The 21,866-nt window shown below is 40.9% G+C and overlaps 1 protein-coding gene across 6 annotated transcripts in view; it reads right to left on the bottom strand.

Moving 5' to 3' along the window:
• The window catches only part of SHANK2 (SH3 and multiple ankyrin repeat domains 2), a 325,477-nt gene extending 303,971 nt beyond the window's left edge, over positions 1–21,506 (bottom strand). For all 6 annotated transcript variants that reach the window (XM_032444759.1, XM_032444760.1, XM_032444761.1 and 3 more), the window contains exons 1-2: positions 21,422–21,506; positions 14,215–14,313 (exon numbers count right to left, since the gene is read on the bottom strand). The gene's annotated coding sequence lies outside the window, so the exon portion shown is untranslated. The remainder of the gene's footprint in view (positions 1–14,214; positions 14,314–21,421) is intronic.
• Positions 21,507–21,866: the final 360 nt, after the last annotated feature.

The raw sequence follows: 21,866 nt of genomic DNA, 5'->3' as shown, positions 1-21,866 counted from the left end.
CCTGCCTTGTAAGCCATTTTCCTTATCAAATCAACCAAAAAGAACCAAATTATGACTCCAGAGTGCTTAGACATATGGTACACCTGGCAGTACCTATAAGATTCAATGCATTGCAGTGAGGAGATCTGATGTTTCTGTAGTGCATAATGTAGCATCGGTAACAGAGCTGAAGAGCAGTGTGGCCAAAGCCATGCAACATTTGAAGGGCTGGCTTCTCTGCTCAGCACCACTCCTCTCCCATGCAGCTCAACCAGCACTGCTGCGGTTGCCTCCTCACACCGCAGGGGACATCAGAACCATCATTCCCAACAGGACACAGGTCAAGCCTTCCCCAGGACTGGCAGGTTTTCAGATTAGGAACATTCCAGTATTTATAGGAATTTTAACTAGTGGCAGGAAGATTTCCATGTTTACCTTTTTCTATTGTAATGCACGCACCTAATGAACTATCAGTACAGGGAAATAACCTTTATTCAGTGCCCAGGTGCAGACTCTGGAAAGCACAAGTTATTAACTGATAAGAGCAAAATTAAGAAAATCCAGCTACTGACTAGATAAAGCATGTCCACACACTTCTCAGCAAACAAACATGCATTTACTCTGCCAGTATTCTGACTCACACAAGTGCATGCCAACTAGAAATCACACAACCATACTGGCAATAGCAAACTTGAGGGAATATTCCTGTATAACCTTTTACCATAATTTCAGTGCCCCAGTTTCTGGACTGGTCCAGGCTCTCAGCTGGCTAGACAGCTTCTCTGCACAGCTGTTTGCATGGCCGCTGAAAAATACCCCTCTTTGTGAATTTATGAGAATGGCAAAGAGAATGGATACATGGAAGCACTCAGACATGAAGCATATGGGAACTTTCAACTGAAGGATTAGCATGTTTTAATTAATACAATTTAGAATGAGACATTTCATGAATTCATCCTACCATTTCTGAACACAAACAGCCCTTACATTCTTAATAGCACCATGCTATGCTAAGTGTTACTTCTCTTTAGCTGCCTACACAAAAATCTCCAGTTGTTACCAACACTGAAGATCCCCTTATTTGCACAAAAGCATGTGTTGCAAGCAGCTTATCAAAGACAGTTTGTACATGAGGTCTTCAAGCATGAGTGAAGGTCTACAGAACTGAACAGCAGAAGAGTTCACATGAATGTATGCAACACCCCACCAGTTTAAAAAATGGCTGAAGCAGTCCAGTTGTGCCGGATGAAAGTGCTTACTGTTGAACTGTTAAACTCAGGTAACTTATAAGAGATTTGAAGGCACAGTAAGCCTCCAGTTTTCCATTAGTTTGGTAACACTCAGACTTCCAAGACCCCAAGCACACACGCTGAGTTCTCCACTTTTTCCCCCCATTAAATGGAGGGCTCAGATACTGGGTTAAGTTTTAGCACCAAGGTTTGTGTGCACATATGTATATGACTGATTTAAATGCTGCTTGAGGGAGACCAAATAAGCAAACAACATTTGATTCTAGCTCTGCAAAGAGCATAACAGGGAGCTGAAAAATAAATGTAGCAAGGGAAGAGCGATTTGAGATTTTGAGAGACTCCTGTTGTCCAATTCTGCCACTGTATATAGCCAGAGCAAACAAAAGACGTCTGTGTCTGTTCACAAGGTTGAAACGTGAACAGTATCAGGAAAACAGTTCAAAGAAGAAAAATGGTTATTTTACTCATTAGAAGAGACCGTATTTGGGCATATATTTAAAATTCAGAACAGAAATAACTCCACACGGATCTTTTAAAACTAAATATGAAATCCACAGCTGCTTGAACATTTACTGGAATGAATTCGTTTATTTGTGACTCTTTGTTATGCCCGACTACTCTAATCTTCTTTTCCTAAGCTATCCAAGCCCAATGGCTTCAATGCTTGCAGTAGCAGAGAATGGTCTTCTAAAATGTTAGATGTTTTGTGGCTTCATGCTCTTCATGGTCTGTGGGACCAAGCTCATGCTAGCAGCAAAAATTTTTCCAAACACCTTGTTCTCCAACAGGAAAGGCCATACAAGATGCAATAGGAGCAGTGCATGGAAGAAGTTAATAGAGAATGAAAATCCATTGCTGAAACTCAGGGACACATTTTTCATCTGTTTCATAGATATGAATTGGACACAGCTGGCCACTTGCATTTGGAAGTCAACAGGGTCTGCGGTGCTGCAGAGTTCAAAAGGCTTGTGACAGTATGTGACAGAATCTTTGCATTTGATATCAGAGACTTAATTAGCATGAATAAACTGGGAATATAATGACCTTCTAAACCATGGCTGTGTGTGAAGATACAGATGTGAAAATAAGCTGACTTTGATCTAGGCATACAAACACTCCCCACTTTCAACAAACACTTGGGCTCTTTAAATCAGACAAGCATCATATCTAGCAAAAATGCTACTCAAACACAAAACAGTTCTGGGCAGTAACACCACCCAAACAGTCACACTGCTCTTCTAATCTGACCTGTCACTGTGCTGCTCAACACCAGAAGTTTCTCAAGCACAGGAACTACCACAGGTAGCCTCAGGGCAACCTCTTTCTAGATTTCCCTCCTCCCATTCCTCTGATAAAGTAGGGCAACCATGAATTCAGAGCACATCAGTCATGGCTTCTGGCCTAACAGATTATTTAGTGCAATATAAGCTTCATTTAAAAGGTCCCTTTGGGGGGGGCGGGGAAGAAAGAAAGAAAGAAAGAAAGAGAGAAAAAGAGAAAAAGAAGAAAAAACACCACAAAACTGAGAAGTAAGGTTCAGAGGAGTTTGAGATACTTAAACAGCAGCTCTGTTACAAGCACATAGGTGGACTGACAGCCACCTGAAGAAAACAGGGCTGAAACCATATGGTATCTATCCAATCATTCTTAAGACCTATAGACCTATGAGTGTGCCATTAGCTAAGGAGAACTCAAAGAGAAAGAGACAATGGGAAAGCATTTTTTCAACTGACACCTCACAACTACAACATGCGCAATATTCCATCTAAATAGTAAACTCAAGCTCAAGAATAAAAGTACACTGCCAACAGACATCTTCACCCTGTCAGCATCTGAATGACTTGCTAGTAGCTTGTTTAAACTATTCAGTGTCTATGACCCACATTTCTAAAATGAAAATTTTCTACTCCTAAACATAAGTTTAAGGAGACTCTAATTACTAGGAAAGCTGTAGAATAAAAAGAATGAACTTATTTCCAGGCAGCTCAAATGTTTGTGATAAGAAAGACCACAAACGGATCCTGCATTATTGCTGTCTGGTTGTAGTAGGTTAAACACTAAGTTGAGTTACAGAAGGAAAGGGGAAAGGAAAGAAACCACCTTCCTTTCCATTCTTATCTGAATATGAAACAACAATATAATTAAAGTGGTAAGTATTACTGTAATATATAAGCTACAAGCAATGAAAGGAAAATATCATCTTTGGTTCATGTCTACTAATTATTTTATTTCCCCAACACCACAACATTTTCATTAATAAAAAATAGTATTTCTGAAGGCCAGAAGGTTCTCACTTTGAATGTAATTCTTCATGGAATTCATTACATGTGTTGAAGAAAATTAAATCAGAATTCCCCAGACTCCCCTTCTGTTCTTTGAGGTGAAAAGCTTTGCTATAGATTCACAGAAGTACTTGTATTCAATTGCTACCTGTATGTGCAACTGAGTCTAAACTCAAATGAAAGATTGTGTTTACCCAAAAAAAAGTGGATGGGTGTTCATTCTGGATATTTGCTGTTCTTGTTGATCGATTGATTTGTTTTCTTTCTTTACAAGTCAGCCTTACATTCAAATGGCTGTTAACTTTATTAGCTGCTGACGAAAAGGAAACAGATTTTTCACTAAATTCACAGATTACAATTATTTAAAAGGAAGAAACAGTCTTAATGTACTCAAGATAAGTGAGCACTGTATCTGCCAATTTTTCAGTAGCCCCAGTGTCTACATTTTATTTACATGTACCATCTGAACAGCCATTACACTGTTGTGGAAACATTTGTTAGCATTTTGACAACAGGAGGGAGAGATCTCTCCAGCTACAAATCACAAACCACTGCCAACAGCTGCAGCCTCTGTCCCTTCATGCTTCTCTTTAAGACAGGAATATTTGCGAAAGACAGGATTCTATTGACTTTCCTGACTGAACTGGGTGGTAAATAAAAAGAGATGAAATAGGAAGTCATGCCAGGCACTAGTGCTTGGTTTTGAGCTTGGGTTTGTGACCAAGCACTAAGCAAGAAGAGCCAAGTTCCCATTAGTCAATTTTTCAGCTATCAGGTCTTACCTACAGCTCCAATGGAGTAAATGAGCCCATACATCTCCATCTCCATCCCATTCCATTTACTAACAGCAGGTTTAGGTTAGGTAGTATGGGCAGGGTTTAAAATTTGGTCAAGAAAATCGTTTGCCATTTCAGTAGCTGTGTTTTCTTAACACAAGCCTTGTGTTATACAATGGACATAGTTTAAAATGAACAAGACATAACATATAGCAAGTGAAAAAAACATTCAAGTGAATTTACTGAGTTGCCTAAATGGGATTATCTCCATACCTGTTAATGAATATTCAACAAGATTAAACTGATTTATATTACAAAACGTTTTTTTGTGTTTTAACATGGCAGAAACATACGGAGAAAATAAATCTGAGGCATCTGTGCTGACAGCAAGATGTCTTTTAAATTAATAGTTTTATTTAAGCTAGGATTTGCTTCTAGTCCTTATGAATACAGATAGCAAGCAAGCTAAGCTCAGTTTAACTGGAAGCCTAACAAATAAAAGAACGTAAAATCTTAATAAAACTTGCATATTTGTTTTTGCTGAGAAGGAAGAATATACGAACTACTAATTACAGGTATTTGAAAACCTCTACTTCTTAATTACTAGTATTTAAAAAGCTGATATTCTTATCTTTGTAGGTAGCATTAATGACATATGAGCCAGACCCAGATGGCAGATCTCCAAGCTTCCTTGATTCCTTATACAAATTCCTTGCTCATATAGCATACTAAAGTAAACAGGGTCACACCAGGCACCAATTGATTTACTTGTCTGGTTTTTCCACTACAAATGCACTGCACAGAACATGAGCTAGTATTTTCATGAGGAATTTATTAAGTGCATTGCTTCTACTCATAGTATGAATGTAATTTTAGAAATGAATCTGCCTGGAATATAGGAAGTGTAAATACAATTAAAGAAAGCACATACACTTTCCACTAATATTCAAATATGGGTCACACTGCCTTTTGTCAGGTTCTTCTGTTCACATCTTATTCCTCTCCTTGCTTTTACCTTCCTATAAGCAGATTAATTATTGTCCTAGTATTGTAACCCAAAAATTTGTTTAACCCTATAAATAACTTAATACTAAGAAAAGATAAAAACAAAACAAACAAAACAAAACAAACAAACACAGAGATAGAGGGACAGAAATGGTTACATATACATGTATGTATACCCACAAAGAGGTACTCTGCTACTACAGATGACCAAATCAGCTCTAAAAATATGTAAACTGCTAAATGGGGAACTGACCTTGGTGAGGAAAAAATAAATACTAACTTGCCCCAAAGCAATACATGGCCACATAGCCTGCTCAGCCAGTGCTAAGATTTATATGAATAGGGTAGCTGCAAGCTCTGCTTGAGTGATCTTTATCCTGAGAAACAGAGTATTTTGCTTAAAATGCAATCTTAGACAAAACCAGCCCTTCCCTTTCCCCCCCAGCCATGAAAATAAAAGGCGCCAGGTATTAAGCAAAGCTAACACTGCAGAGTCACCTTGACCTAAGCTACACCTGCAATACACACCACAGACATAAAAGGAAAGAAAAAAATATATATTTGGAACTGTGAAGAGTACAGTTGTGCATGTGAAATACAAAAAGGCTTATTTAATTAAAAGTGTACGTGGCTTCAATTAAGAAATGCTTTAATCTCTAAATGACTGTGTTTCACAAAATCACAGAATCATAAGGGTTGGAAGGCACCATTTGCAGATCCGCAAGTCCAACCCCTCGCTAAACCAGGTTCCCTAGAGTAGGTTACATAAGAAAGCATCCAGTCAGGTTTTGAATATCTCCGGAAAAGGAGACTCTGCAGCCTCTCTGGGCAGTCTGTTCCAGTGCTCTGTAACTCTCAAAGCAAATGTTTTTCCTCATGTTTGTATGGAACTTTCTATATTCCAGCTTGTACCTCTTGCCCTTTGTCTTGCCAACCTGGCACCACCAAAAAGTCTGACCCCACTCACTTGACTCCTGCCTGTTTGATATTTATAAGCATTTATAAGACCCCTTTTCAATCTTCTCCAGGCTGAACAGTCCCCAGATCTCTAAGCCTTTCCTCATACGAAAGATGCTCCAGGCCCCAATCACCCTTGCAGTCCTCTGCTGGACTTTCTCTAGTAGTTCCATCTCTCTTAGCCTGGGGAGACCAGGACAAAGTATTCTATATGTGACCTCACCAGGGTAGAGTGGAGGGGGGTGAATCACCTCCCAGGTGATGTAGGATGCTCTTTTTCATGATCCCCAGGATACAATTGATCTTCTTGGCCACAAGGGCACACTGATGGCTCATGGACAACCTGCTGTCCTTCAGGTCACCTCAGTCCTTCTCTACAATGCTCCTTTCCAGCAGGTCATCCCCTAACCTTCACTGATGCATGCAGTTACTCCTAGCCAGGTGCAGGACTCTACACTTGCTCTTGTTGCCCTCCAGCCTGTCCAGATCTACCTAACTGGCAGCACAGACTTATGGTGTGCCAGCCATTTCTCAAGTCTGAGGAAAGTCTATTTGGAGCAACATACCATTCTGAGTACTGAAACTTTCTGAATATATCACATTATTGCCTCAGTAGAAATGTGGTCCATAGCTTCAGCTGGGAGACATATTGTGAGCATTATAGAATCACAGAACATATGGTAACACCAAGAGTCTAACTTATCCAACATAACCTACTCAAGATCTACTTTGGTTCCATATGAACAGTCCTGCCTGCCGTTATCCATTTTGGCCATACTTCAAGTCTTCTCAGAGTCTTTGTCCACCTCCCACCACCACTTTGCCTTCCTTACCAGCTATATAATGGCAGCAGATGCCAGCTGTACATCACCTCAACTCTAAAGAACACTATTACTATATTTTCTTACAAGTATTTAGGAAAGTTTTACATAGTATTATCAATCACAGGCAAAATGGAAGAAGTTAATATGGGTCTAAAATGATTGCAAAGAACACCCAGCAAGCACAGATTTCATAGGGCACTTGCATGGATATTATTAGTATGAAAATTACAATTACTTGATTTTTAGTAGAAAACAAAACAGTGAATATCTGCTATGGAGGAGAAAAGACTAAGAAGTGTGAGGTTAGCACTGTTTTTCAGAAAAAATCTTCAGAGTAATAAATCACATCAGGATCTTTTGTGCTTCATTAGTACCAATAAATGCAAACTCACTGGTAAGAAACCAAAATCAAGTATCATTCCTAAGTGCTAACAAAATTGGATGTTAATGACATATTAGCATTGTAATTAGTAAATTGGATATTTATGCTAATTATCTATCATTCAATTTGCAAACAATAATTTGAATAGCTTTAAAACACAACATTATCAGGAAAAGTCCCATATGAAATGTAATTTTTGCAATTAATTGGTTACTGAGTTTCCCCATAAAGCATTAAGGTTTACTTACAGAGCTCCTAAGCTGATGCTTTGAAAACTTGATGCTCATCTTTGCATCAATACTTTGTTCCATAAAAAAATTTCACTCTGTTCTCCCCAGATAAAGCACAATCCCTACGTGTCTTCTGATAAACATCATACAGTCAAAGTTTTTTTGAAAGTCTTGCTTAATAAACCAGAGCAAGAGAAATAGACTCTCCAGGTCTTTCATTCTTTATTATCTCTGTGTAGATCAACACAATCATGTTTATAGGACGGAAATAAAATGACACTGTTCTGGAAGCCATGCTTCTTACTGTCATTAAAAGCTTCCCATACACCCCTAGCATTTCAGCTTATTATACAAAGTTCTTGGTAGTCACAAGTTATAATGACTACTATGCTCTAAACTTTTAAAACCTGACACTATTGAATGTCTCAATATGCTGGTCACCTATTTGAGTGAAACACTACCCCAAGATAACTGCAGCTACTAAAAAATAACACTGACTGTCAGCATAAATAAATTCAACTACCAGGCCTTAAACAAATCACCTTTCCTAATGAGTCTTAGCAGAAGGTGAGTTATATATTTATTATGTTCATTTTCTTGGAAAGCTCTTTGCAAGTGGCCATTTAACAACCATTTGTAATTCTTGTTATTCTGCATATCTCCTGCTACTTGCGATTCACACCAGTTATTCAGACACATTCAGTCGTCCTTCTATTAGTGAAAACATTCTTGGCTGATGAGACCTGGTGCAAACACACACAAGCTGCTGTAGAACTAATGCATGCTTTTTCCAGTGTATCTTAACTAATTAGCTGTCTACTTAATGAATAGCAGTAATACCTGATGCTATATGTGATTAGTCACATAACACAGAATAAGAAAATGAGAAGCACTTCATTAACTACCAGCTGGAAAACTGGCAGGAAACAGATAGATATCAGGATGGATTCTTTTGCCATGACAAGTAACACAACTGCTACTAAAGATTACAAAGGCTGCTCTGAAAGTGATGCATCCTGTTTTATTATGGCAGTCCACAACATTAGAGGCAGTTATTGGTGGTATGGCAGTTGGGAAGGTTAGAAAGGTTGAATCTTCCCTCCAATATTCCATTATATTCTGTTGTTGTGTGACAGATGGCAGTGGAGGGGCAGTCTGATGAAATGGCATCTGACAGGGAAGTGTATATGAAGCAAAGATATGCCATTTAATTCCTCTGTGTGGAAAAAATTGCACTCACTGACATTCATCAATGCATGCTCAATGCTTATGGAGACCAAATGGTGGATGTAAGAAAAGCGTGGTGCATTTCAGCAGTAGTTACAGTGATATGATAGATAATCTACGTTTTAGATGGCCATGCACATCTGTCACACCACACATGTGCACTGACATGCTGACTGAGCCCTTCAATCAGATCGTCGGTGTGAATTATGACCAGGGAACTGTGTGCAGAGTTGAATATTGACCTCACTGAAAACAATGGTGGCATTGTTGGGATACTGTGAAGTTTTTGCCAGCTAGGTCTAACAAATAAGCAGGAATAGAAAGAACATCATAAGCAAGTTTAACATGACCTACTGAACCAATACGAGGCTGAAGGTGACTGCTACCTGGATCACATCATTAGCAGTGACAAGATGTGGTGTCACCACTATAAGCCAGAGTCAAAACAGCAGTCCATGGAGTGGTGACATGTGAATTCCCCATAGAAGAAAAAGTTCAAGGCACAGACCTCAACAAGAAAAGCATCTTTTGGGGTAGGAAAGGCATGATCCTTCTGGATTTTCTGGAACCCAGACAAACCATCAACTCTGACCATGACATCACTATGCTTAATAAACTGAAAGCTTGAATTTACAGAGTCAGGACAGTGAAGACAACCTTGCTCTTGCAACGTAACTCTAGGCCTCATACATACAAGTTTGAAGACTGTGGAGCGCATTCCCAGTCTTGACTGGACTGTCCTACCACACATACACACAATAGTCTGGATTTGGTGCCTTCTGACTTCCATCTGTTCAGGCTGATGAAAGATGGACTGCATGGGAAACATTTTCCTAGCAATGATGCCATCATAGCAGCCATTAAACAAACAGTGGGTTACCTCCCCTGGTACAGATTTTTACAAGCACAGCATGCAAGGTCTAGGTCATCAGATATGGGGCAGTTTTCTGCCCCATAAGAGTCCGAATGACTCCAAAGCACCTTGGAATGCATGCCCAGTTGGTAAATTATCTTGTCTATGAGATGTGTGTCATATCTGATCCAGTACTTCTGGCTTAATACATCCTACCTAGAGAACGACCTCTCTAGGACATTCATTCTCTGTCTTCTGTATTGAGAATACAACCATATTTAGAGGCAAACATTAATCCATTAATTATTTAAAATCATATTAAACTACAGTCAGACCAATGATTATTAACACCAGCATCCTACCTCTGATGATGACAAGAGGAAGCTCAACCTGGTTACCTACTGTCAACTTCTCTCTCTGGCTTCCTCAGCTTCCAGAATTGTAGGAGGGATGATGATGGGCATATCCTTGTCAAGTCCAGTTAGCATCTGTGCAGGGAATTCAAGTTCACAAATTTCTCTAATCCCGTTTTGAATCTAGTGGTACTGTCTGTTCCCACACCTGCCTGTGGCACCTGTTTTTTAAAGTTCATTATCCATTGTACAAAATGAATTTTCTTTCATCGCTTTTAAACCAAGGTACTAGTTTTAACTAGAAATATCCAGTTTTAGCTCTCCTGTTGCAGAATTCAATGAAAAACAGTTCCACACACATATAAATCCACTGACTTCATGACTTTCGAAACCTCATTTCTCCCTCTCCCTTCTCCTCTCCAAACTGAAGTCATGGCCTCTTATGCCTTTGTATCTTGTCCAACTCCATTCTGTCTTTCAAGAGACACAGAGATATACAGTGTTAAAGAACTGTCAGACCAAGTTTTTATATAGCTGAAAAGCCCTCAGTCGTGTACTCAGGACCTTGATGATGCCCTGCACAGTGTAGAACTCTCAACATTAAAAATAGTATCCTTTAAAATTAGAACATATATTAAAATACAATATGCAATCCTGCCTTCTGCAGCACAGCTGAAATGCAGACATCTGGGACTGAACTATGTTTCATTCACATTTCCCTAGGCAACTGAAAATAAAACAGACAGATTACAGGAAAGGTATACTAAAGACTTACCATGCCCCTTTCCTTTCCCCCCAAAGTATATCTACTATGGGAACATCCAAGCTGCTTATGGGAGAGCTGCTGAGCAGGCAGGCTATAACCTCAAGAACTTAAGAGTTCAGAGTTACTGCTTTAAACTGTGCTGTTTACACCCCTGTGACGTCATTAATTAATGATTCAAATGTATGGAAAGAGGTTTTGTCTAAACTGCTGTCAAACTCGAGGTATATTATAATTTCCAACACATATAACTTGATCTCCTTTACCATGAGTTCTCTTTCCATATGTACCCAGTGCAGAACCACAGCTGTTCTGCCCTACTCTTTCCCATACTTGCCCAGATTGAAGGTTTTACAGCCCCTACATTTAACTGCCTGTAAAATTTATGTTGAGAGAGGGAGAAACCTTTTACTGAAGCCTTTGGTAGGTTACACTTTCCTTATTACATGCCCACCAATGACATTTCTAATGACAGTCTCAACAGCAACTCTGAAATGCAAACCAGTAAATGAGAAACAAAGAGAGGTTAAAGAATTTTTCTTGGCAAGGGACAAAGGAGAAGCGAAAGGTTTTGATAAGACAAAGTAAAATCTAACTTAAACGTACTACAGAAAAATATTTGTACCTTAGTGATGCCTGATTTTGCCATAACTGTGGCTTGGAATGCACAACAAGAGGGGAAAGGTTCTCAATCTGCGTAGCTGTCAACAGCTTACATACAGTTTCATTTTTCCTGGTTTTGAAACATGTATTCAACCTGTTCAAGAAACTAGAAGCAGCACTTTGTAAGCCACTGCACTCTCTTCTCTTTACAGTAACTAAAGCATTTTACAAAGAATAGATCACCTTAACAATGTTATTTAGGAGACCTCACTGGCTGAACCTTGGGCAACACATTCCATCATGACCTGAGAAACCTCTGCCCCCAAAGAAAGATAAAGTAGACCTGGGTGTTTGCCAACAGATCTCTTCCTTGTTCTTATAGATGTCTAGTGGCAAAAAAATTACAGTCACCTTAAGAACTCTGAAAAATATAAGTATCAACAAAGTAGTGTTTACGCACAGAGATCCAGTACAAGGCATGATATCTACTGCACCAGCCTCACAAGACTGACACAAAGCAGAAGTATCAAGTTTACATGATAACCACAAAGGAAACACAACATTTTGTTTCTGCAGCAAATTGCCTCCAATATTTACTGGTCCCTAATGAGCTTACTTGGAAAGCTACAGGACTGGTTTTCTACAAACACAGTAATCCTCAAGCATCTCTTGTAAATGTATTAATTCCTTTTAAAAATGGCACTATAATGCTTTGAACTGACAAGATTAGGCACAGATTTCATTACAGCAGGACTGTAGATAGTGAATACTTTTCATAGTACGGTAGATTTGGAGGTTTTTCTCCTTTTTAAATTTAAGCCAGGCAATTTTCAAGGCAAAACCAATGTTCTCTACACACCCAACACCAGGACAAGCTGCCACCTGTTTAACACCTCTAGGTGCTACTGCAACACAAACATTCTTCTACGTATTTGCAACTGTAACTGCAACACTTGTACACAGTTTGTGAGAAACTGTTAAAATTTATCTGTGAGTTAAACCAAAACAGCTCAGGCACACACAAACTTAAGATATTTCAGAAATTGGGAGCTTCTGCACCAGACAGAAGTGCCTAATGGGACACAAACTCTCCCATGGATGGAATTCTGTAGATTTGGTGGAAAATAAAAGCTTGTCTAAAGCAGGAATTGAGCTTATTTTCATCCATTCTCATCCTGAGCTTTATTTTCATGTTGTTTTCCATCTTTGAATCTGATTCTATGATCACAGAACTGTCTCATTACTCAGCGAATGATACAATATTTACACAGAAATCTGAAGCCACCATCTTCATGTCAATGGCATGTCAATTAAGTCTAGAAAACAAGCGATCTGCTCACTCTTTTGGTGACCAGTTGAACCAATGCCTTTCCAAATGGCACATTTACAAGCCTGTATATGTGAGACTTCCAGCCTACAACCTTTCAATATATTACTTGTAGCTACTTACTGAGAAATTAAACTATGATAAACTGCTTAGGAGAAAAATAATAATAATCCAATGTTTTCAAACTTATAATCAAAAACTGCCTCTTAGTTCAAGCAGGAAAATAAAGATTAAAAGCTTTCAAAGCAAGATTTGACCAACTGCAGAGTTCTAGAAACACTGATCAGTAACTTCATCGACAATTCAGATGCAGTGATATGGCAATTTTGTAAGAACAGTGAGCTGGATAGGACAAGAGGAGAATAAAATAGTCTACAACAATATTGTGGAAGCATGGCTTGGGTTAATGGTTACAGTGGTGTGCAACATAAATTAATATTATAAATAAGACAATACATTTTGAGACCACGTTACACTTACAGATAATCAGTAAGGAAATGTGGATTTCTGAGGACCTCTGTGTATTATCATTTTCAGTTTGAAATTTAAAATTACGTAACCCTATGCATGAATAAACATGCATGTAATAAATAGAAAAATTCACTTTTTTTTATAGTATGTAATATTACGTTACTCTGAATATGAGACAATGAATATGAACAAACTCTACAAAAACATTTTCTGCTATAAATGCAGAGAGCCTGGCACATTGTTAAACTGCTATGTCCAGCCTACCTACTGCTATGTCTTTTGTCCCATCTGGTTCAACAGCTAACAGGGATTTGCACAAAAGGAGTAGATAAAAGGATGAGTTTAATGCCACAGAGTTTTACAACCTCCCTGTCAATATAAAGCCTCATGTGAGGGAAGCCTCACAAGAATGTGTTAAAAGCTAGTCCTTCCATTATAACATTTCCAAATATTTATTTAGGGATTTTTTTTCTATCAGGTAAATGCTATGCTGATGGCAAGGTGAAGCAAATTTTCTGGTTTGCACAGCAGGAAGACTAAATATAAGCATGATTTTCTTCCATAATGCATTTTCATCAGGTGGAAAATGGTAGGTCAGGTTCAGTTTTGCAGGTAGTGCTCACAGTGTTCACAAAGCACAGATAACACCCTGACAAGACCTCAGAGGACAAATTCCAGAGATGGCCTGCAGCAGCCATCAATCCAGTGGGAGCTGTAACAAGCCTCCAGGTGCCACTGTCACTGTGCATGTCCCCGTGTAGCTGTAGCTACACAGAAGACAATGCCTGGGCATCTCAGAGTCATCACCAGGATTAAGAAAGTGGCACTACAGCACTACTCAGTGCTCACTCAACATGAGCATTCAGTCCTGGCCTAGAGATCCCTCCTCTCACAGTCCATGTGTTGGTCGTCTCTCTGCCGCATAGCCTTACCTCACACTCAGGGTGGTGGGGCAATTTGCAAGTCTGTAGGCTGCTTCTCCTGATGGTTCTCAGTGCATGGGCAGGGGAACTGGTGAAGCCACAGCAGGGCTGGAAGCAAGAAATAGGAGAAGCATGAAATTTCTGCAGACTAATGACTTCCTCGATGGGTTTTAGACCCACTGTAGAAAAGACAAAAGAGGGATGCTTGCCCTGCAGAGATAGCTGAGCCATGGCACCTTTCAGAAAGACTATTCACTGCACTTGAAACAGAAGGCACTTAGGTCACTGAAATCTGATAAAACTGAACCAAGCCTTAGTTTAAAGCAATATTTTGAAGCAGTAAAGCCCCATAAGCTACTCCCTTGCAATAGTAGGCTAAGCACAAAAGCAGACATGTCACTCTGCACTTGAAAGTCCTTGTCCAGATGCCTCCTCTCAGCTGCCCTCAGTATACACACTGTGCTGTTGTGAACCATATTCTTATGTAAAGCTGTAATCACCAGAAGTGGACAGGTCTACCAAAAAACATTGTCATTTCTTTTTAATGTTCTCAACTATTTCAGATATAAACCAAACAGGATATCAGCAGATTATAAGAGAGGACAGTTACTGAGCTAAATGTGCACCCTCTTCTGTTGCACACCAACTTTTCTATAAAGCTCCTAGTAGCTTCCACAACAGTTCCAGCCAGAGACTTAAAACAGAGGTTTTCTCACTGAAAAACAGAAAAAGGATAAAGCTTTAAAAATTTAATTGATCAGTAGTCACATTTTTCCTTGTGTTTTTTTTTTTTTGTCCTAGGAAAAGACTTTGTGTGAAATATATATATATATATTTATGTGGCTATTGGTAGTAGGAAAGAGTATCATCATCTTGTTTTTGTTTTTCAGGCTACAGTATGCTTCAGAAAATTCTATCTTAATATTTCCTTGAGAAGACAGAAATTGTACAGTCCACTGCACTGATGGTAGAATCATTCTGCCATCTGATTATAGCAATGTACAGTAACAAAAGCAATAACAATATACTACACCGAAGTCATGTTCTATGAGCACATTTTCTAATTGGATAGATATTTAAGAGAGATGTAATGTTTTGTTGCAACTACAATCACATATAATGTATGTAGAAGTCTGTTTTCAGTAATAATGGTTGCAGATACGTATACACGCTAGACTAAATTAATGGGTCAAATTACTGAGCTTGCACAGTGGATGCATGCTGTAAAGGGAGGCTAATTGGAAATCAGCTGGTCTAAAAGAGTCATCTGCCAGTTCAACATTTACTGCTAGCATCGAAGCACTGGCAAGTGACAGGGCTTTTGTCATGCCCTATTTGCCATCAGGCCAGGTCCTTTGAGAGCCCCTTCCCATTAGTGCAGGTAGAGGAGGCGAGAAGCACCGTGGACACTTGGCAGCGCTGGGGCAGTCTCAGAGGGGAATCCTGCATGTTTATATCTTACTAAGAGCAGCAACATGCTAGAAGAACTCCACGTGTTCTTTTAGCTTATATGAAAAGCTCCCTCATCTATTACAGCGGTCAGTAAAACATTTGGAAATAGTGGGAGTCTGGGAAAATATCAGCATACACCAATTTGAAACACACTCCTACAATGTTAATTCAACTGCAACATGTTCACATTATTCCCCTTGACTGGAAAAGCCACTTTCAAAATATATACATAGGGAATGTCAACGTATATCACTAACAGCCAACTGCACATCACAGTTTCTGCCATCAGCTCTTCTTTTAAAATAGGTTGCTGGGATCTAAGCATTGACTTTTTTAAAAACAAAAGCACCTTTTGTACCCAGTAAATTCCTACATGCTTTTCATTATATAACTAGCTTGGTTATGACTTCCATTTTTGTTAAAAATTAGTTTGAGCCCAACATGTCATATACTACCAGTGACCCCTTGAGCAGTATACTAAAAGGACTGGTTCAGAGTTCTTAAAGCAGGCTCTGGGGATGTTCCTCGATAAGGAGCAATGTTCTCCAAGTCCCTTACACTTCCATCAACAACAGAGACCTTCAGCTGTACCTTGGACCTTCACAGCTCATGAAGTAACTGAATGTCAGATCAGAAATGATGGAACCAAAAGAATGTATGAGTGGTCTAGTTAAGGCTGGGAAAGTATTTTACATTTCTTGCAGAGTTGGGAAGTAGAGACATTCATTTTAACTATTTCTTTTACCAGGCTGATAAAATAGGTGATGTTTTAAGGACTTTTTCTAACTTTTTCAAATTATTTTTACCCACATTTCCCACACTACGCTCAAACTTTTTTCTTGGTTATAATTAACATCATGCAGCAACTTAGCTACAATAGTTCGCTCTCCATCATTTCTCTCCTTCAACATCAGACGCCTCTGTTCCTTTTCTTCCCCTACTCTGTTTCCACTCCATACTCCAGCTGGGCTCCATTCCAGCCAGCCCAGGACAGGAGAGGTTGGCAGCTGCTGCACATGACACAGAAACGTGTCTCCTCAGATGAGACTCAACAATGTGGAAGGCTGCTCTGCAGAAGTCACAGACTACTCAAGATCCAAAGCCTCTCCTCACATCCCCAGATATGAGTCATGATGGTGGAATGGTTGGAGGATATAAAATATTTATGCTGCAGTGTTAGCACAAATTAAAGGAAGAGTATCTTTGTAATCAGAATAAGGTCTGCTGAACGTATTCTCTGTTATCCTCTGGTGATTAAGTGTTCAATGTAAAGCTTGCATTGCTGGCACAACCTGCATCATAGCTTCACAGCCTCAACGTTGAACACAAAAACACTATTTAACTTTATTCTGAAGTTTACTTTCAACACATACTCAGACAAACTCCTTTGTTTGCAATCAAATGGACTTCAGTCCCAAAACTCTGTTTCCTTAATGACAGCATCCTCATTACATATATCAAATTTTGTGAAGTACTTGCTCCATTTTCTCAGTAGAACTGAATTAATAAAAAGCAGGCAAACACTGTGAACCTGAAATTGCAATGGAAAAACTACGTGCATAGCTACGCTTAACTTTTACCAAAATCAGAGACATTCAGAATCTAAAGGTAGTCCTTTGCATAAGAACTCAATATCAGTTTAAGTAGAAAGACGCCATAGACCCTGAACATTACGGCCATTATCTCAAAACAAACCAGCGATTGTTTATGGTTGCCTATAAGAAAGCTTTGGCACGGCACTCCTTTCTTCATTCATCATCCCCTCATTAAGCATCCTATTGCTCAGCCATGCATACCTATAGAGACCCCGGCAGCACTCCCCCTGCTGAGAACAACTCCCGTCTCCCCCAACGCTACAACAGACCCTACACGCAAGAACAAACTCAAGAACACGAGCACAAAAAGACAGAATAGCCCATCTGGTTTTCTCCTGACATCCAAATAGAGTTTGGGTATTTAAGTGAAAGATAAACCATTCACTTCCACTACAGAAATTTGTTTTGAAGAGACGCTGGGCATGAAATACAACTACTGTATCTAAAGCTTCACACAAAACCATATGCTAAATGTGACATAGCAAAGAAGATTAAAACGTTTCTTCAAATAGAATTTGAACTTAAATCTGATCCACAATTTGCCTCATATTTTATCTCATCGGTTTAAAAGTAGGTCTTTCTTTGTAGCAAAATACTGTACACTGTTTTCCCATCCTTCCTGAAAGAAGAGGCATGTTAAAGCTGCTATAATGGATCATTACGAACGCTAGCAATTTCTTTTTGCTTCAGAAGGGTCCGGCATATGCATTTCTATCAAGAGTATAAGCACTGCATTTGCAGTCCTAATGATAATCCTGTTTTAAAAGGGCATGAGTCCTTTCAGATGGGGATGGCCCTTATACATCATGGCATTTTGATCCAAAGTAACCTCATGCTCGCTTACAGGCTCTCTGGCTTGATGGCAGCCTATTAAAACAAGACCTGAATTCTGCACAAACGATGCATAGCAAAGGCCCATTTCACATCTCAGGTTTTTAAAGTGAATTAAATCACATCTGCTTATTCTTAAAGATGGCATAAAGGGTCAAACTCAGCTCCTCCAGATTTCTGTGGCTATTACTTCCAAAATCAAGCAAGAATCCCCTGAATTTTTATTCTCAGCATCTCTGACATCAAGTAAAAACAACTATGTAAACTGTTGGCAGATTGCCTGCATTACAGCCTCATCTATGGACTGCTCCATGCAGAGCTCAGCAGCCTGAACTGTCAGTGTCTGCACATAGCTCTGTGCTGTGGAAACTGAAGTCCAGGGCCCACTTATGACAACATTCAGCTTCCCCTGGTCTCCCAGAATTCCTCGAAATCAGCACAAACCTGTCTAGGATCTTCCTTTGAAATCTGTAGGCTACATTAAACACTGCATACACAAATGATCACAAGGAAATCCGTGCTACCAAGTTGTGTGTAACTACACAGCATGCTAGATTTTTCATTTTAAAATATATTTTTCCTTGGCTGTACTCCTTCACAAACCTGCAAAGCATCTTATTGAAGACTTAAGAGAGAAACTGGTTTATAAAAATCCCCATAACCGTATTTTTAAATGATTTTTTTTCCTCAGATTGAAGTGAAAAATATAGGAAGAGTGAAGTGTGGAAAGTAGCTTATATTTTCAGACATCTTTGTTTGTGAATTTCAGGTGCTACTTATCAGACAGGCAAGAAAATTAGATTAAAAAAAAACCAAACCCCTGATTCTTAGCATGACAGTTTTCCTGAAGTTAATGACATGCAAATCACTATGCATGTATTTACATTCTTGATTAGAATGAGATTGAGAAGTTAGAAAATGGAGCAATGATGATCCTGTAGGTTACAGCAGAGGTTTTCCAGATAGATGAGAGATGTGAATAACCCACGTGTAAAAAATAACAGCTAAAAAAGGAACTAAAATTCTGAAGATAAGCAACTTGCCTCTAATGTCCTCATCAAAGAGTTCACACTATCTAGGGTGCCTACTTTTTTAATTAATGGAAAAGTAGTTTGATGGGAACACCTACGTCATGCTGGGGCTCTGCGGGGCTCCTCTAGAAACTTGCAGTTCTGTCACACAGCAAATGCTCATCAGGCTCCCTAACACAAAAGGCTGACCTCCAAAGCAATGAAATTGAAGTCTGCTGATGAAACTTAAGAAAGAAACTTGATCGAGCAGCTGGAGTCTCTTGCATAATTCACTTTCTCTTCTTTGGACAGCTCTTGACAGAGCTGTTGAAGGAGCACCGTGTCCCCATCCCAGACACCTGACACTCACCAGATGCCCAAGGCACATCCTCAAGGGATGAAGCCACATCCTTCCTCCACATGCAGCACAGCTGAGGAAGAAGAGAGAGGTGGAGAAGAAAAATGGAAGGGGCTGCAGGGAAATACGGGGGTTAGCTCTGAGTAGTGCAGCTAAGAAGTAACCCAGAGGTTACAGCACCTGAGGAATTCTTGAGCTGAAGGAAAGTAGAAAGATCCAGCTCAGCCTCAGCCAAGAAACAGAAAAGTGCAAACACAGGGAGAAGAAGAGCTGAAATGGGGGGCAGGAGAGCAAAACCAACCCAGGAAACGTAAGGATTATCTACTCTGCACCTAACAGCAAGGGAAAGCATGAGTGCTATGGGATAAGAAAGGACCATTAGAAGAGCTAGTCAGAATCAATGCAAAGGATCTGTTGGATGGCCAAATTTCTCAGCAACATCTTTGTGGGATTTAGTTCTAGTTCTCCATAAAATACCAGGAAAAGCAAAAGATTGCTTCAAGCCTGGTCACCAAATCAGCTACTACTTTTTCCAACTTAATTCTTCTAAACTTTCAGACTTAGGAGGAAATCACTGCAAATGCCTGGGTTATGCCTATATTATCAAGTGTAAGATCACAGACACACACAGACAATCGAATGTGGGATTCAAAAAAGTCCTGCCACAATTGAGCGAAGCTCTGAGGCCATTTTACCTCCTCCTACGGATTTGGGAGTGCTTTTCCTAACTGGGTTCTGGCTAACCCCCTCCTGCTGCTGCTGCAAGGAACTGAGCATCAGTGCCTCCACTGCTCCCCTGTGGTTTGTGCTCTCATTTGATTTCTGAGTCTAACTGGAGTCGTTGTATTCTTAGTATAGAAAAGACAAGAAAAGTTTATGTCCTGCAAAATAACTGCATCCAGAAGACAGCTGAAACTTCAGCTCCTAGCTACGAAATCTATGCAGGTTTCTTTTCGACACTTACTGCATTTCAAACGTGCTGAGGACCTGCTAGCTTCCCACCAAAGCCTGACGACTCCCACAGTGGTATCCAGCAACAAAGCCAGGAATTGACCGGCAGGCACTCTGCTTCATTAGCTGCAACTTTTAAACAGTACAAACAATTCCTATTTTAACCCATCTCGCCGTCTCCTACTCCATCTGTGCCAGCGGCTGCGGAGGAGCTCCCAGTTTCCCACGGAGGGAGCTGGAGTGTTGCTGACCACTGGAGCTGATGTAGAAGACTTTAAGAGGGTTAAAAGGCATTTGAGCCTTACTATTTCACAGCTTTGATTATTTTAATGCATTATTGCGCTTTCAGTACAAGCAAAGACGAGCCATGCAATTCCACAGCTAAGTCACAACCTTGAGCCACAAATAGCTTTAAACAAAGATAGCATTTGTTTTTGAGGGCTTTTATTTTTTCTTCCCGGCAGAGGCTCCCTCAAACAAGGCAGGTCGTTCTGAGCACAGTCAAACAGAGCCAAGAGCGCAGCAAAGGAGAGAAGGGTGAGGCACAAAGCAAAGAAGTGAAAACTTCCAACAGCAGAACGCGCTCTCGTGCAGACCGCTCCCAGCGGGGAGGTTTGCGACTCCCTTGCAGAGGAGTGAAGCCTACGAACGCAGGTGTGCGGAGCAACGCTCCGACACCCCGCGGCTTTCTCTCCCCGGAGGAGCCCTTAAGAAGCGCTTCCACCTGCGGCTCCCCCGCCTCTCGCTGGCAGAGAGACGGCAGCGCAGATAGAGAGACGGCTGAACTTGCAGCCCCTGCCCACCGCTTCCCTCTGCCTCTCAGCCTTCCGCCCAGGCACCCTCGGCCCCTCCATCCCAAGCCGCGACCACCTCCCCCCCCAGCCTCGACCAGGCTCCCGTACAAAAAATTCCTCCGCAAAAGTCGAGGGGCACACACACACACACACCTGCCTCCGTGAGCTCGAGGCCGTGCAGATAACGCCCTCACCCCCCCGCTGCTCCCCCTGGGCCGTGCCTACCTGTAGCGGGCGACAGGGCTCGACGGTGGCGCTCCCCACGAGCCTCGCTGCCGGCCGGGCTGGGCGGGGGCCGGGCCGCGGAGCCGCCCCCACCCCCCCGTCTGGCAGCGCCCGCCTCGCCGCCGCCCCCAACCCCCCCCCGAGCCGCTCGAGGTCAGAACCCGCCGACCGTGTCCCTGCACGGCGAGATGCTGTGCCCCGGTCGCGTCGCTTTCCTCGAGGAACGGAAGGCGTCAGACTCTGCCCACGGAGGGATCCAGGGATGGGGTGGGCGCAACGCTCGGCTGGGGGAAGCCGGAGCAGGGAGGGGTGATGCCGACATTCTTCCACATCCCCCCCGCCGTTACCCACCTGCACGCGGCGCAGCTCCGGCCCCGCAGAGTTCGGTGCGCTCTCAGCGACGGCGTCCTCTGCTGCGAGCAAAGAGCGAGAACCATAACCTGAG

Source organism: Coturnix japonica, chromosome 5 (genome assembly GCF_001577835.2).
Source record: "Coturnix japonica isolate 7356 chromosome 5, Coturnix japonica 2.1, whole genome shotgun sequence".
In the NCBI taxonomy this organism is placed as follows: domain Eukaryota; kingdom Metazoa; phylum Chordata; class Aves; order Galliformes; family Phasianidae; genus Coturnix; species Coturnix japonica.
The sequence above is the reverse complement of the archived record's forward strand: the minus strand, read 5'-3'. Positions and strand labels throughout refer to the sequence as shown.